The sequence below is a fragment of the Artemia franciscana genome, chromosome 3, assembly GCF_032884065.1.
Source record: "Artemia franciscana chromosome 3, ASM3288406v1, whole genome shotgun sequence".
Classification (NCBI taxonomy): Eukaryota; Metazoa; Arthropoda; class Branchiopoda; order Anostraca; family Artemiidae; genus Artemia; species Artemia franciscana.
In genome coordinates, this window is record NC_088865.1 from 30,497,102 (window position 1) to 30,512,788 (window position 15,687).

The following is a 15,687-nucleotide window of genomic DNA, read 5'->3' on the forward strand; positions in this document are numbered from 1 at the left end:
TTATATTTTTCAATGCCTGTTTTAAAAAAGAGGTACCAAATTTTATAGTGATCATCCAAAAAAAAAGAAGAAAACAAAGCAGTAGATATCAAACGTTTTACTCCCCAGTCATTTTCTTTTCTACAGCGGAAAAATAAAAAAAGTTAAGTTAAGATCAATCATGCAACTATTGACAAACTAGACTATTGGTCATGATGTTTAGTTCTGGAAATCTCTCACAAAAGCAGTTGTTTTTGCAGCGCCATCTTTTGCCCAATGTCTGCTAAAATCGGTGACGAAAAAGTTTCGTGCGTCCTGCTCTTTAATCCTAACTTTCTGCGTTTATTACAGAATAATGTCAACTTTAATTAATTGAAGAGGAAAAGGCAAGCTTTTCCTGTTTGTCTTTGTAAGGAAATGTAAAGAACTATCCTTTAATCAGAGGGAACGCTATGGAGTTACGCATGGTAAAGGCTATAAGACTTCAATGTTTTATCATTTATTTATTTTTCCCCAATGCCACTCCATATAAAATGGATGGTCATATAACCTTCGCAGAGGGCTTGTTTGATTGGAAATAGGAATTTGTAGCGCCCTTTTTAAGAGTCAAAAGTGATCGGAGGGCAAATAGCTCCCAAATAGCAACGAAGACCACACTGTCTTTCCATAACAAAACATCAAAAACAAGAAGAACAATTGGGAATTCTTTCATAAGACAGTGGAAATCTAATTTGAACAAATATTTCGGCAATATGTCCAAGGGTCGTCCCCAACAAAGCATAAATATAAAGAAGAAGAAAAACTTACAACAATATACGATCAATTAAGTCCTGGTGGAACTTCATTGAAGTAAGGATGTTGGGATTGTTTTAAAAAAAAAATTCTAGTTTTATTGGTCGTATGTTGTTGTAAGTTTTTCTTCTTCTATATATTTATGTTTTTCTAAATGTGAGTCTGAGTGTGAGCCAAAGCTGGCATAAGCCTCTTTCCGAATTGTACAAAAACACTCCCCACGGGGTTAAAAGATTCCATTAGAGCTAGGGGTAAGGATTGTCGGTTGTGACCTGGGGGTATATAACATTCTTATTGAAGGGGTGATCGTATTAAAATTCAAAGAGGCTTATTTGATTGGGATTTGAAAGTTTTAGCTCCCCATTTAAGAGTCAAAAGTCATCATAGGGTAATTAACCCCCCGCTTTCATGCCCCTTTTATCCAACTGCCTCCGATTGAAAATTTTAGATAGCCATTTTGATGAATATAGCCCTAAGACCATATAATAATGCCTCCGGGGCTGGTACATACCCCCAAATCCCCGGGAGCAAGGGGTGGAAGTTATGCCCCAATGGAATTTATGGTTTTTATCGTGTTAACTTTTTAGGAGGCTCGTTTGATTGAAAACTGAAAGTTCTGGCTCCCTTCTTAAGAGGCAAAAGTGATCAGGGGATAAGTCTCTCCCCTCGAGCCCCTTTTCCTCGAATGCATCGGATCGAAATTTTGAGATTATAATTTCGTTCAAAACTGTTCAAAGATCGTATAAAAATGCCTCCAAGGTTGACGAAACCCCAGAGTCGGGGGGTGAGGGTTGTAAATTAAAACTCCAGGGCATGAAGTTTTATGGAAGGGGTGGTCGTATTGACTTTGTAGGAGGTTCATTTGATTTAAAATTCAAAAATGATCTGAAGGCAACTAGCCCCCCCCCAATGCCCTCTTTCCTTAAATGGATGCGATCAAAATTTTGAAATAGCGATTTTGTTCAAAATTGATGAAAGGCAAAATGGCGATGCCTATGGGATTGAATTTTCTCCCTCCCTCTGATTCCCTGTGTTAGATCCCTTTTCAAGAATTAAAAGTAATCGGAGGACAATTATCCGCCACCGCACGCCCTCTTTTCTATGATTGTATCCGATCAAAATTTTGAAATAGCTATTTTGTTCAACATAATTCAAAGACAAAATAACCATGCCTTAGCGGTAAAATACCCCTCCTCATCAAGGCAAGGGCTTTAAGCTATGCTAGTTGCCCAAAGTTAACATATGATTCTTTTATTGAAAGTATGGCTGTATAAGTTGTGAGAGAGGCTCATTTGATTGAAATTGAAAGTTTTAGTTCCCTTTTTAAGAGTCAAAGGGCAACCAGTCTCATCCCTTTGCACCGTTTTCCCTTAAATGGACCCGATCAAAATCGAACAGAAACTAATTAAAAAACTTTCTGAAAAAGAAGTTTTTCAAAAGAAAAGTAAAGGCCATATGAAACTTAAGATCAGCAGAAATAAATTCCTAAAATAAATCACACTCAAAAACGACCAAAAATTACTATTAAAGAATAAATGAAACCCAAAATGAACAAAAGCTATGCAGCAAGTATTAATATAAATGAATAAAAGAATCTTAAAAGGAGCAAAAATTGATGGAACATGAAAATGAAGCTTAAAACGAACAAAATTCGCTACGAACAAAAGTTTGGTTACGGTCCCCTTCCCCATCTGTAAAAGTCTGAAGACTACCGCGTAATTGTCACTTTACTGAAAACTATATGTGTCTTGAACATTCTTGGAAAGAACTCATAAAATTAAACAAAATATTTACGTATAATGATATTAATTGCTGTAGCTCACCAGTTCAAAATTTTATGTCACTATAATTTTTATTTTTATTTTCAATTTTTTAGCAAGTAGGCTATAAAAGAAAATAAAATAAAACATCTGTATTATACTGTAATTTGTTTTCAGTTAAGCGCCAATGACGCAGTAGGTTTTAGACTTTAACAATTAGGAAAGGGGGTAGTACCCTTTTTTTTGCTTTTTGTGATTTTTTTATGTCGACCCTGGAATTTTGCTATCTTGTCTTTGATTATTTTGAACAAAATGGCTATCTCAAAATTTTGTTCGGATATATTTGGGGAAAAGAAAGCGTGGGTAGGGGGACTTTTCCCCTTCAATTTACTTTAGATTCTTAAAAAGGACTCTGGAACTTACGATTTCTAATCAAATGAACCCCCTTCAAAGTTTTTACTACCACCCCTTTCATATTATCTAAATGCTATATTCCACGTTCTATATTATTCCATATTTCTAACATAATTGCCAAATGCCATATGTCAAAAGCTATATAGCTATATAAAAGCTACCGTCTTTTTTCTGTATGTGATTAAATTTGTTTCTTGTATTACTTTTGCTGTTTTTCTTTTGTATTTTACTCCACTTAACCTCTGTTTTTGTAAAGTGGGTGATAAATAAATTATTATTATTACATTCTATATTACCTTCCATATATTAATTAAATTTAATGTACTAGGCCCTGGCCTAGGGACACACAATGCCAGGAGGTGAGATAAATTATCATTGAGGGATATTTTTCCTAACAAAAACTGGACTGCTTTGATTTATCGTCAAAGTGCCAGATTCACTCCGCCGCCACGCTGCCTATTCGTGATTTTAAAGCAACACATTAATTCCGTAACCGCTTATAAACAATCAGATGTCTCCGGAGAATGACACTGAGAGCTCGGTACCACCTGTCTCTTTCATTACTTTTGGTTCATCAGGTAGGTTCTATTCAGTGCTTCCACTATCCCTGAATTTTCGGTGATGCCCCCGAAAATCTTGTAAAGACGGAACGGAAAAAATGCTTGAGCCTGAAAGCGTCACAGCCTTACATCTAGCCCTGCCTATAGTTGAAGTTTTGCTCAATAATGTTGTAGGAATTCTGCCTAGAATGTTTTTAATGAGTCGACTCATTCCGTCCGGAGTTGAAGCGACCATGAATTTTACACTGTTTAGATTGAATTTGTTATGTTGCCATATATTTTAATTTGGCTGTGGATCTTTCTTATTTCTCAGACATTCCCACTAGAACATTTTCTATAACGTAAACGTCAGCGGCTCATTCACACGCACGATTGAAGTGACCATAGATTTTCTATGGATTTACATTTGTTTTCCAAGTGTTTTTGTTGGTGACTTAAATCGCTAACAGCAGAAATTGAACATGTCTGTAAGTCAAAACTTTACAGGAACAACAAAAACATTTTTTCTACCGAAAAAATTGGATTATACAATGGAATGAAAAATAGCATAAAATCGGATATCAGATAGTATTCAGTTAATTAAAAATGGGATGTTTTGTTGAAGTTTTATATGGTCCGAAAAATAAGTATTTTACCAAGCATTATATTTCTTTAGTTAATTTTTGTAATTACCAGCCGCCTAATTTGGTTAAAACAAGCCGATGTGCTTATTTCCGGAAATCCATAACCAGTCACGGGATTTTTTAATTTATATCGTGGATGTCCAAACCAGTGACGTCAATCCACGACAAATTAAGGGCGGTACATATTCCAAAATATAAATGGGGTATATTTTCCATTCTGTCCATTAGGATACTAAAAAAAAACCTTTTTTACAGTGGAAATACCTCAAAAAGTGATTTTTCAAAATCTATTGAGCAAATACCCTAAACTTTTCCCCTTCAATCGACGCCACTGGCCCAAATAAATACAGTATTCAGTGTGTAATGACTAAGATGTCTCAGTTTTGCATGGTTTATCCTTTTAATGAAATTAAATAAAAAACAAGTTTTTTTTTAACTGAAAGTAAGGAGCGACATTAAAACTTAAGACGAACAGAAATTACTTCGTATACGAAAGGGGCTGCTTCCTCATCAACTCCCCGCTCTTTACGCTAAAGTTTGACTCTTTCTCTCAACTCTTCTTTTTAAAACAGTAAAAAACTTTAGCGTAAAGAGCGGGGCGTTGATGAGGAAGCAGCCTCTTTCAAATACGAAGTAATTTCTGTTCGTTTTGAGTTTTAATGTCGCTCCTTACTTTCAGTTAAAACAAACTTTATTTTATTTAATTTCTGAACGTTTTTGAATTAATGCATATTTTGATTTTGGCTCTCCGCAGAGGAATAATCAAAACGAAATTTGCATATTTTTTTTTTTGGCTCAATGGCTTTCTCATAATTTTGATCGAATGATTTTGAGAAAAAAAGAGCGGGGGACGAAGCCTAGTTCGCTTCGAAAGAAAGGGAAATATATTCCCTTTCTTCGGTCATCACAATCCTGTGTACGTTTTTGTGGTCACACGTTTCACTGTCAAGTTCTATCATACATGGACAATCACTGGAAGATAGGGAGAGAGAGATTATTTCTTTTTCAACTATAAAACTCTAAAGTTGAAAATTTTCACATTGTCGGAGGGATATCCAAATTTTTACGAGAAAAAAATATCCATTTTAAGGCTTTTCTTTCAACTCAAAAAACTTTTTGCTGTAAAAGAATAATACTTTTATGAATACATTTATTACCCGATTTGGGGCATAAGAGATGCTTTTTTGGCCTAATTACGGTTTAGGGGCTTACATGGACAGTCCAAAATTTGTTTTGCTACGTGAAAAGTTTTTCTGGGATGGGTGTAATGTCCATTTTAGGCCCCCTTCGAAGGAATCTTCAAATTCCTAAATTATTTTCTTCCTTGCTTCTAAGGCTGTAGAAATATGTTATTATGTAAGGGAAGATCTCGCGCTTGGTAAAAAAAAAAAAAGTTTGGTTTAGAGAGTTTGCACTTTTTATGTGTAGGCTTTGTTAAAGGGATTTCCAAAATTTGAGACAGATTCTGAACCAAATTTGAATGATTTTTTTTTATATTTAAGATCCTTTTCTAACGAATGTTTCAGACTTTCGACATAAAAAAAGGAAAGGAAGTATAAGGTTAAAAACACCGTCCCGAACTCTTGTTTAGCTGTAGATCTATCCTTGAAATGTTGTTAAAAAAACACAGAATTTTCCCGAACTCTAGAAATTAGGTGTCAAGAGGGAGGGAGAGGTGTAATAGGGCACTTGAAAAAACCTCCATCAGTAATTTTTAGCTGAAAATTCCATAGGCTCAAAAACATCGGGCTCATAAAAAGATTTGAAAGACGCTAAAGCTATACCACAAAATCTGTTAGGTGAAGTCACAAAATCGATAACGTTATCCCATTCTCTCGGTAAGCGAACAGATCAAAACTTCTGATAAGGCAATTCTAGAGTATTACTTCTGATTCAGAAGTAATGCTATAGAATTGCCTTAGTAAAGATACATGGGCCTCCTATGTAGCCTACTGTTTTTTCCCTGACCCCCGTCATATGGAAGCAATAGTCCTAAAAACTTAGACGGGGGCTCAATCGACTGAAAATTGGAACTTTGAGTAACCCTTTTAAGTTTTGAAAGGGATTCAAGGAAAACCAACTCCCCTTCCATGCCGTCTTTAGCCTCCCAGCCCTTTGTAAAGCCTTAGTAACATCACAAGACATTCGATCAGAATTTAATTTTTTTTCTCAGAATACTGGAAAAGTCCAATAGATTTGCTTTTCCGGATGACTTGGCCCAACGACTACAGATTACAAAAATTGCATATTGTTTACAGATATTTTTCAGTAGGGAAACACAGGACGTATCCTATCTTGGGTGTGCGATTTTCCTAGAACTTTATAGGAATCACTCCATGGGCTAAGAGGAATACATTTTGTACATGGGAGGATTTTAGAGGACCCAGAAATCAGCCAATAAAGTTTTTGATCTTTGTCAAATTGAACATTACCCACCACTTACCCATGTCCTTGGACTAAGAGAAACCTAACATAAAAAATTGTTTTGGGCACAGGGTCCCTGAAAAATGAGGCCTTCCAAGAATCGTTGCTAGGGTTAAGGGACATACGACGATTCAGGGGGGACCCCAGGACCCCTACAAGCTTTTTTGGTGCCCTCATTCCGTGTTCTTTTCTTTTTTATTTACACTTTTTAGAATAAATTACTCAATTTGGCCAATTATTGGCATCTTTGTCTAACTAGGCCCCCCAAGATTTTGCTCATTAGTGCCCTTTTCACAATGGGCCTCCCCCAAGATTTTGCTCTAGATCTACTCCTGCTAGAGGGACGAAACATTTTATTGGGACGGAGAAGCGTGTTAACAGGCTAAAAAAGGGGGCATACAACTTGTTGTCCCTGATCGGTCTGAAACTTAAAGCCGTAAATGCTTGGTCAAAGGGTAACTTTTGGTAAAAAGAAGGTTATCAGGCACGCCCCCTCCCCCCCCCCAAAAAAAAAGGGCCAAAGAATTTTTTTCCTAATTAGCTTGAAATTTGTGTTCAAATTTTCAAGTTCAATTTTTTTTTCTCCGGGTGATTTGGAACATGAATCCACATTCTCGACGAGATAAATTCGGTTGGAGCACAGACCACCAAAGACTAGAGAAGAAATTTATTTTTTTTCGAATTTGTTTGGAACTTTTATCTGGAAGTCCTTGGGCCGAGAGAAAATGAAAACAAAACGTTTGTCTTCTTGAAAATAGGGATCCAAAAAGGGCCAGCAAACTTTTGTTTCTGTGGGATTTGAAATTTATTACTATAGCCTATTTTCATCGCCTGGTGGAACCTAATGCACAAATAAATTTGAATTTTGGGGCGTAGTCCTCTTTCAAAACAGGGGCCCAAGACAATTCCTAACAACTTTTTTTTTGTTTTCAATAGACCTGAAACTTTCAAGGGTCTTGGCCTTAACTGAGGGAAACATACATTTTTTTTTGGAGAGAAGAAGATATTAGGGGAGCCATGAAATTGGCTAAAGAATTTGTTGTCACAAATCGGTTTGAAAGTTACAGCTATAATTTCCAGAGCCAAAAGGAACATGATGTGAGAGAAAACGTATCAAGTCAGATGGGCCCCAAATAGGGCCAGGAAACTTTTGTTGCCCGAATGCAGATTCAGAAAACTAAAGACAAGATTTGCCAGTTTGCTTTAAAGTTATGTGTGGACAGGGCAAACAAAGCATAAATGAATTCGAAAATTTGGAAAACAATCAGGTTTTACCGATTCATAGTGTTGTAAATATGTGCACATTTTTTTTGTATTTCTCCTACAGTCTACCAGCTGACAAACTATGTTAATCTTGTGGTCAAATTTGACTTGTTCTTGACATGTGACAGGTTTTTAGATTAGCTTTGCTCAAATAAAACTATAAATCCACTTTCGTCAAAAATCGCATTGCTTCAAGCTGCAGTAACTTGAATTTGCTAAAGATGCAAAACTGAAATCATTCTTGGCTCTAGTGGTGCCAATTGGGGGAGGAGGCAGGAGTTGGGCTCATCCGTTTTTTTTAGATTTTTTGTCCTGCTTGGATTTCAAAAAACACCTTTATGGGAAATTAGGATTGAAAAATACACCTTATTTGAATTTTCCTTGAAAAATTGAAAAAGGATAATTGCTACTCCCCTAGAATTTGAAAACAACATATTAACTGCTCGAAAAACAAGTCATTTTTAGTAAAACACATATTACGCTCTGGCCATTGCAGTGTATAGGGGGTAGTAGCCCTTCTGTGTCTGCGTTGATTTATGTTCGTTTTATGTTCTGTTTTCAAACAGTTCGTGGTAACGAACTGTAGTAAGGAGCGACCCGGCTCAATAGTAACCAAAACTCTAAAAAATGAAATTTTGATACCAATAGCTACATCAAAAGAATCGCATTTTAATGCTGGTTTTAAATATATAAGTTTCATCAAGTTTAGTCTTACCCATCAAAAGTTACGAGCCTGAGAAAATTTGCGTTATTTTAGAAAATAGGGGGAAACGCCCCCTAAAAGTCATAGAATCTTAACGAAAATCACACCATCAGATTCAGCGTATCAGAGAACCCTACTGTAGAAGTTTCGAGCTCCTATCTACAAAAATGTGGAATTTTGCATTTTTTGCCAGAAGGCAGATCACGGATGCGTGTTTATTTGTTTTTTTTGTTTTTTTGTTTTTTTGTTTTTTTTTTTCCCCAGGGGTGATCGTATCGACCCAGTTGTCCTAGAATGTTGCAAGAGGGCTCATTCTAACGGAAATGAAAAGTTCTAGTGCCCTTTTTAAGTGACCAAAAAAATTGGAGGGCCCCTAGGCCCCCTCCCACGCTAATTATTTTCCCAAAGTCAACGGATAAAAATTCTGAGATAGCCATTTTATTCAGCGTAGTCAAAAACCTTATAACTATGTCTTTGGGGACGACTTACTCCCCCACAGTCCCCGTGGGAGGGGCAACAAGTTACAAACTTTGACCTGTGCTTACATATAGTAATGGTTATTGGGAAGTATACAGGCGTTTTCAAGAGGATTTTTTTGGTTTGGGGGAGGGGTTGAGAAGAGGGGGATATGCTGGGGGAACTTTCCTTCGAGAATTTGTAATGGGAGAAGAAAATTTCCATGAAGGGAGAGCAGGATTTACTAGCATTATTATAAAAAAAACAATTAAAAAATAAAAGTGAAAAAGCTTTTTCAGCTGGAAGTAAGGAACAGCAATAAAACTTAAAACAAACAGAAATTATTACCCATATGAGGGGCTCACCTCCTTCTAATACCTCGCTCTTTACGCTAAAGTATTTTCGGTAATTTCAACTACTTATTCTACGGCTTTTGTGATTCACGGGGTCATTCTTAATGAATTGGGATAAAATTTAAGCTTTAGTGTAAAGAGCGAGGTACTGACGATGGGGCGAATCCCCTCATATATGTAATAAAAACATGAGAATACAAAAGTTCTTTACGTAAGCTAATTTATAAGTTACGTAAATCTTTTACCAATAAAAAGATTCGTAAAAAATTAAAAGTTCTAGTTGCCTTTTTATTTAACCAAAAAATCGGGGGGCAACTAGGCTTCGTCCCCCGCTCTTTTTTTCTCAAAATCATCCGATCAAAATTATGAGAAGGCCATTGAGCCAAAAAAAAAATATGCAAATTTCGCTTTGATTATTCCTCTGCGAAGAGCCAAAATCAAAACATGCATTGATTCAAAAACGTTCAGAAATTAAATAAAAAAAACAAGTTTTTTCAACTGATAGTAAGGAGTGACATCAAAACTTAAAACGCACAGAAATTACTTCGTATATGAAAGAGGCTGCTTCCTCATCAACGCCCCGCTCTTTACGCTAAAGTTTTTTACTGTTTTAGAAAGAAGAATTGAGAGAAAGAGTCAAACTTTAGCGTAAAGAGCGGGGCGTTGATGAGGAAGCAGCCTCTTTCATATACGAAGTAATTTCTGTGCGTTTTAAGTTTTGATGTCACTCCTTACTATCAGTTGAAAAAACTTGTTTTTTTTATTTAATATTTTTAGGGATCGTCGACTTATACATTGTGATATCTATTATCTTCTGGTTCAGTGCAATGAGTTTTGAGTCTTGAAGTTCATAGTATTTTGTTGTTTTTTGTTTTTTTTTTATTGCGATTATTACGTGTTCTAATTTCTCTTTCTTTTTGGTTTTAAAATCGCTCCTTACTTTTCTTTTGGGAGGGGGATTTTTTTTTTTTAATTGGTTACATTTAACTTCAACAGTTATATCCTTTTATATACGAAGGAGAATCAAGTTTGTTCGCTTACTTATCCTCAATGTTTTATTTATTATTAATTAGAAACGGCACAGAGCATCACTAACATTTTAATTGCGAAGAAATTGGGCTTATCAACATACAAATTCTTTATGCTAACCATCAATTGACAGTTAACAACGGATGCAAAAATTGATGTGTAAGCACACTCAGGCCTTCGAGAAAACAACCACCTTTATTTTAGTTGCCATTCATCTATTTCTTATTAGTCAACTAGAGTGATAAGCCTTAACCAATAGGATTTCAGCAACTGAACGTCTGTTTTCATTACCACCAATAGGAACGCTGCTTTGGGATAGTTACACACGGAAATTGATTTGTTTAGACCATAAAATTCAGTAGTTAATTTTAGTCGTCGTGGTAGTGAAATCCAAAGGAAACTAGTTGTTAAAAATTCGGAATAGGTCAAACTGAAACAGTTAGTATCAAAGGCACTCTAACCGTCATCTGTCAATTTGTAATATTAGGTAAGCTAAACCTGGATTTCGAAAAAAGGTAATAGACAAATATAGATAGCAAGGGATTTTGAAGACAGCGAATAAAACATATAACAGAACCTAAGCGAATATTTCGGCTATATAACCATCTTCAGCAAAATACATTGTAAGACAAAGGGTAATTGTCTGTTATCTCGCCCACACTCAAATTCTTGATCTGAGTAAAACCGGTTTCTATGTCTGCATTCACTTATAATTAGCTTATCCTGAGTGATATAAACTGCTATATGGGTGTATTTTAATTGAGTATTCAATATATAGAGTTCGTTATAACCTAGGTTAGGCATTTCATATAATGCGTTCTGGGCGGCTGCTTTCCATAATTCTTTGTTGTAGTTTCCATAATTTTGTTACAAAAGTACTATATTTTCATCTGACTTTGGTATGTATCATTATGAATAACCTAACTTCACTTCTTGAGTGTGGTCGAGATAATAGACAAGTACCAAAGAAAGAAAAGGAACATACTTAACTAAAAACTTCCTTTGTTTTATCATACATTTTGCTGTTAGTGAAGTTAGGTTCTTTCGGGAAACAAACTACGATGTAAGTACATTTTAATTAAGTATTTTATACATAGAGGTGATTCACCTCCACCCCTTAAAGTGCAAATATATAGCCCAAACTTTTGTAAAGTTAATGAAATAAAACAAAATATGATGAAAATATAATACTTTATTAGGAAAATTGTAAAATTACCACATAAATGGTATTTTACTGTCAGCAAACCACGTATTTACACGCAAATTAACTTTTTTAAAACATGGCCTATTGTTACACTTCCAAAAATGTTCCTTCTCGTAAGAGTATAAAGTCAAGTTGCGTCCATTGACGAACTGTTTTGTTGTGGGCAACAATCCCTTATCCTGAAATGTATGATTGCCCCTTTTTCAGTCTTTGACAAATCCCAAATCTTCATTTCAAAATCCATGTTCAGACACTATCTTCTACCACTACACATAGCAAACTAAATTGAGTTTTGTCTTTGTGGCTATGAATCCGGATTTTCTCAGCAAAATTCATGAGTGTGTTTTGAATAATGAACAAGTTCCAAATATTTAATTAAAATATACCTGCATCGTAGTTTGTTTCACGAAAGAGCCTAACTTCGCTTAATGAGTGTGTTCTGAATAGTACACAAGTACTTTTTTTGGGGTGGGGTTGTTTACAAAAATAACTTTAAAAAGCGCATCAAAAATGTGTTTATATTCATTTTTGTTACGTTTTGACGTGTCGAACAAACATTTTGTGGGGAGGGGGGCGAACTCCCCAACCCTCTAGATAAGGTCTTTGAGCCAGGTTGGTCAAAGAGCCGAAATATTTGCTTAGGATGTATATTATATTTATTCACTGTCTTCAGAAAATTCATCGTTGTCTTCTTATATTCTGAATGGTGGAAAGGCAGCATGATCTTCGTCTTTTTGAAAATAGTAGAATAACCGTAATAGCCGTTGCTGCTGTAAAATCGTCTTAAGGCTAAACTCATTTGAGGCCAGTACACAGACGAAAGTCTCTCCGCTATTCTATTCTGTTTATACTGTCAGTTTCGGTGACTAGCCCCCTCCCCCCACCTCACTAGAAATAGAAAATATCAAAGTCATTTTCTATAGTGTCATTTCAACCAAACCTGGGGTGTCCAGCCTTTACTTGTCATTTTGCAGGTAATTTAATAGACTAAAAGCCCTTCGATTGATAATCTGGATTCTCAAACTGTGAATCTGATCTCCATATTCAATTTCAGTCTACAATGTGATCGTGGATTTTTATTTCAGTTCGCAATTGGACAATCCTATTCTCGTTTGGATTCTGAAACCTACAACCCTGTTTCAGTTGAGGGTTATGAATTAAGGATTGTCAAATTGCAGGGGAAACAAATTTAAAAAGCTTACAACTTGTAGCCTATACATTTTATACTGCTCTGGAAGAGAAATTATTCTTTTTCTAAAAAAAAATTATAAATCTAGTTTCTTTCTATTTTCTAATTTTGTCGTTAATATTTGATGCTGTTTTTTATAGTTCCCAAGAACACAAGAAGTTTTTTTTGTGGCGAGCGGGGCAGTGGGAGGTCAATAAAAAATATGAAAATGATTAATATTTCAAATCAATTACCTGTAGGCCTTTTTACTAAAAATAATAATGGGTAATACAAGTAAACCTTTTCAACTATTTAAATATTGTGCAACAATACAATTTCCTTACACTGTCCAAATGTGAGGATTTCTTATAGTTTTAATTGTAAAATCAGATGTTTTTTTTTGTGTTTTGTTTTTCACAATCAAAAAAGAGAATACAGATTGCCAATCAGAAGCGTCTCTATTCTCTCGTAACTATTTTTTTTTTCTTATTATTGGAAACCATCCTCAACATCTGGAGCACTCACTTAACAAGAATTTGCAGAAAATTCTAACCAGTGGTAGGGTCGTATCCAGGGGGGCTACTTGGTTTAAGCACCCTCTCCTTCAAAATTTATGCCCGGCTCGTAAAGCAGTAACAAAAATGCACATAATTAAATGCTAGATCCGTTTTGTTAATTTATTTTTGTAAGCCCCCACCCTCGAACAGACAAAGATCCTGGACATGACTGTGTTCCTACGAATATCCAGGTTTATTTGGTACCTGATGCGTTTCAGTTTATCAAACAGTTCGGGGTAACAAAGGGTAAGCAAGGAGCGACTCGGCTCAATAGTAACCGAAACTCTAACAAACGGAATTTCGATAGCAATAGATGCATCAAAAGAATCAGATTTTTATGCTGATTTTAAATCTAGAAGTTCCATCAAGTTTAGTCCTACCCATCAGAGGTTAAGACCCTGAGAAAATTTGCCATATTTTCAAAAGAAGAGGGAAACACCCTTAAAAGTGATAGAATCTTAATGAGTATCACACCATCAGATTCAGCGTATCAGAGGACCATACTGCAGAGGTTTTAAGCTCCTATCTGCACAAATGTGGAATTTTGTACTGTTTGCCAGGAAAAAGATCACGGATGGGTGTTTATTTGTTTTTTTTCCAGGGGTGATCGTATCGACCCAGTGGTCCTAGAATTTTGCAATTGGGCTCATTCGGACAAAAATTAAAAGGTTTAGTGCCTTTTTTTAGTTACCAAAAATTGGAGGGCTCCCGTTGCTCCCAGGCTCATTTTTCCCTAAGTCACCAGATCAAAATCTTGAGATAGCCGTTTTGCTCAGCATAGTCGAAATATCTAATAACTATGTCTTTGAGGCCGAATCAATCCCCCACAGTCCCCGGGAAAAGGGCTACAAGCTGTGAACTTTGCCCATGGTTTACAGATAGCCTAGTATTGGTTATTGGGAAGTATGCAGACGTTTTCAGGGGGATTTTTTTCCGGTAGGGGGGAGGGTTAGGGGAGAGGGTTACGTGGGAGGATCTTTTCATGAAGAAACTTTTCATGGAGGAAGATAATTTCCATGAAGGGGACGCTGGATTGCCCAGCATTATTTAAAAAAAATGATCAGAAATTATATAAAAAATAAGTTTTTTTCAACTGATAGTAAGAAGTAAAATTAAAGCTTAAAACGAACAAGAATCATTACGTACATTTGGGGGTTTGCCCCCTCGTCAATTCTTTGCAATCGGCTCTAAAGTATTTTCAGTAATTTCAAAAGAGCTATTTATTGTAATTAAAGAGCCTTTGTTATTCAGGGGTCATCATTAAAGAACTGCAACAAAATTCGAACTTTCGCTTAAAGAGTGAGTTATTGACGAGGGGGCAAATCCCCTCATATTGCGTATACAAGGAACTTCACCCCCTCCTCACTACCTTGCTCTTTGCCCTAAAGTTCAAATTTTATTAAATAATAGGCGATATAAGCAATAATTTGTCTGTGTTATTTCCAGCCAATCTTAACATTTAATTTTACCTTAAGCAGCTTTATAACTATGATTTTTATGTGATAGTAAACCAAAAACATTGTATGTCTTCGGTTTGTGGTTGTTATTAAATTTAAAAAACAAAAGTTTTTTCCAACTGAAAGTAAGAAATAATATTATGTAAGCAATGGACACATTGCAAGACGTACACCCCTTTCCCTAATGGATGTGGGGGATCTCGCCAACCCCAAGAGGCATATTTATTGGACTTTTCAGTTATGATAAGTCGAATGGCTATCTCATTTGGATTATCTTTGGGGAAAAGGTGGCAAGGGAAGGGGGCTAGTTGCCCTCCATTCTATTTTGTCACTTAAAACGCGCTTAAACTTTTAGCTTTTGTTCGAATGAGCCCTCTCTCGATCTTTTAGGACCCTTTATCCCTGGGGGAAGCAAACAAACAAACAAACAAACAAAAAACCGCAACCATGATCTTCAAATAGCGATGAAGACTACATTGCCTATCCATCGTAAAAAGAACAAACTTGAAACTATTTTAATTTTTAGTTTTAAAGATCTCTTTGTATTGTAAGTTTTGTTTAATTTATATACATAGTTTGTTATGGGCGGCTCTTAATTATAGAGCCAAACTATTTTAATGTCTAAGCTAATGACATATGCTTCGGAAGAGTCACAGCAAAGGAAATTTGCAAAATTTTAGGGAAAAGGTACAAAACATAATAAAGAGGGAGAAACCTGGATGAAAATAGCACAACCAAATTCATCATATTTATGAACCCTTTATCGGCAGTTACAATCCCTTTTTCCGAAAACAACGAGATTTGGCATTTTTCTCGATTAGGATGGTCAAGGTATCAAGAATCCGTGTTTATTTGTTCATTTCTTTTTTTTACTGTGGGTGATCGTATTGAATTAGTAGCCACAGAACATTTCTAAGGCAATCGGCCGAATAAAAATTTAAAGTT

At 35.7% G+C, this 15,687-nt stretch overlaps 1 protein-coding gene across 1 annotated transcript in view; it reads left to right on the forward strand.

The window, feature by feature from the left end:
* The first annotated feature begins 10,722 nt into the window (after positions 1 to 10,722).
* Positions 10,723 to 15,687, forward strand: part of LOC136025144 (protein glass-like) — a 45,629-nt gene continuing 40,664 nt past the window's right edge. The window contains exon 1 of the mRNA XM_065700893.1: positions 10,723 to 10,843. The gene's annotated coding sequence lies outside the window, so the exon portion shown is untranslated. The remainder of the gene's footprint in view (positions 10,844 to 15,687) is intronic.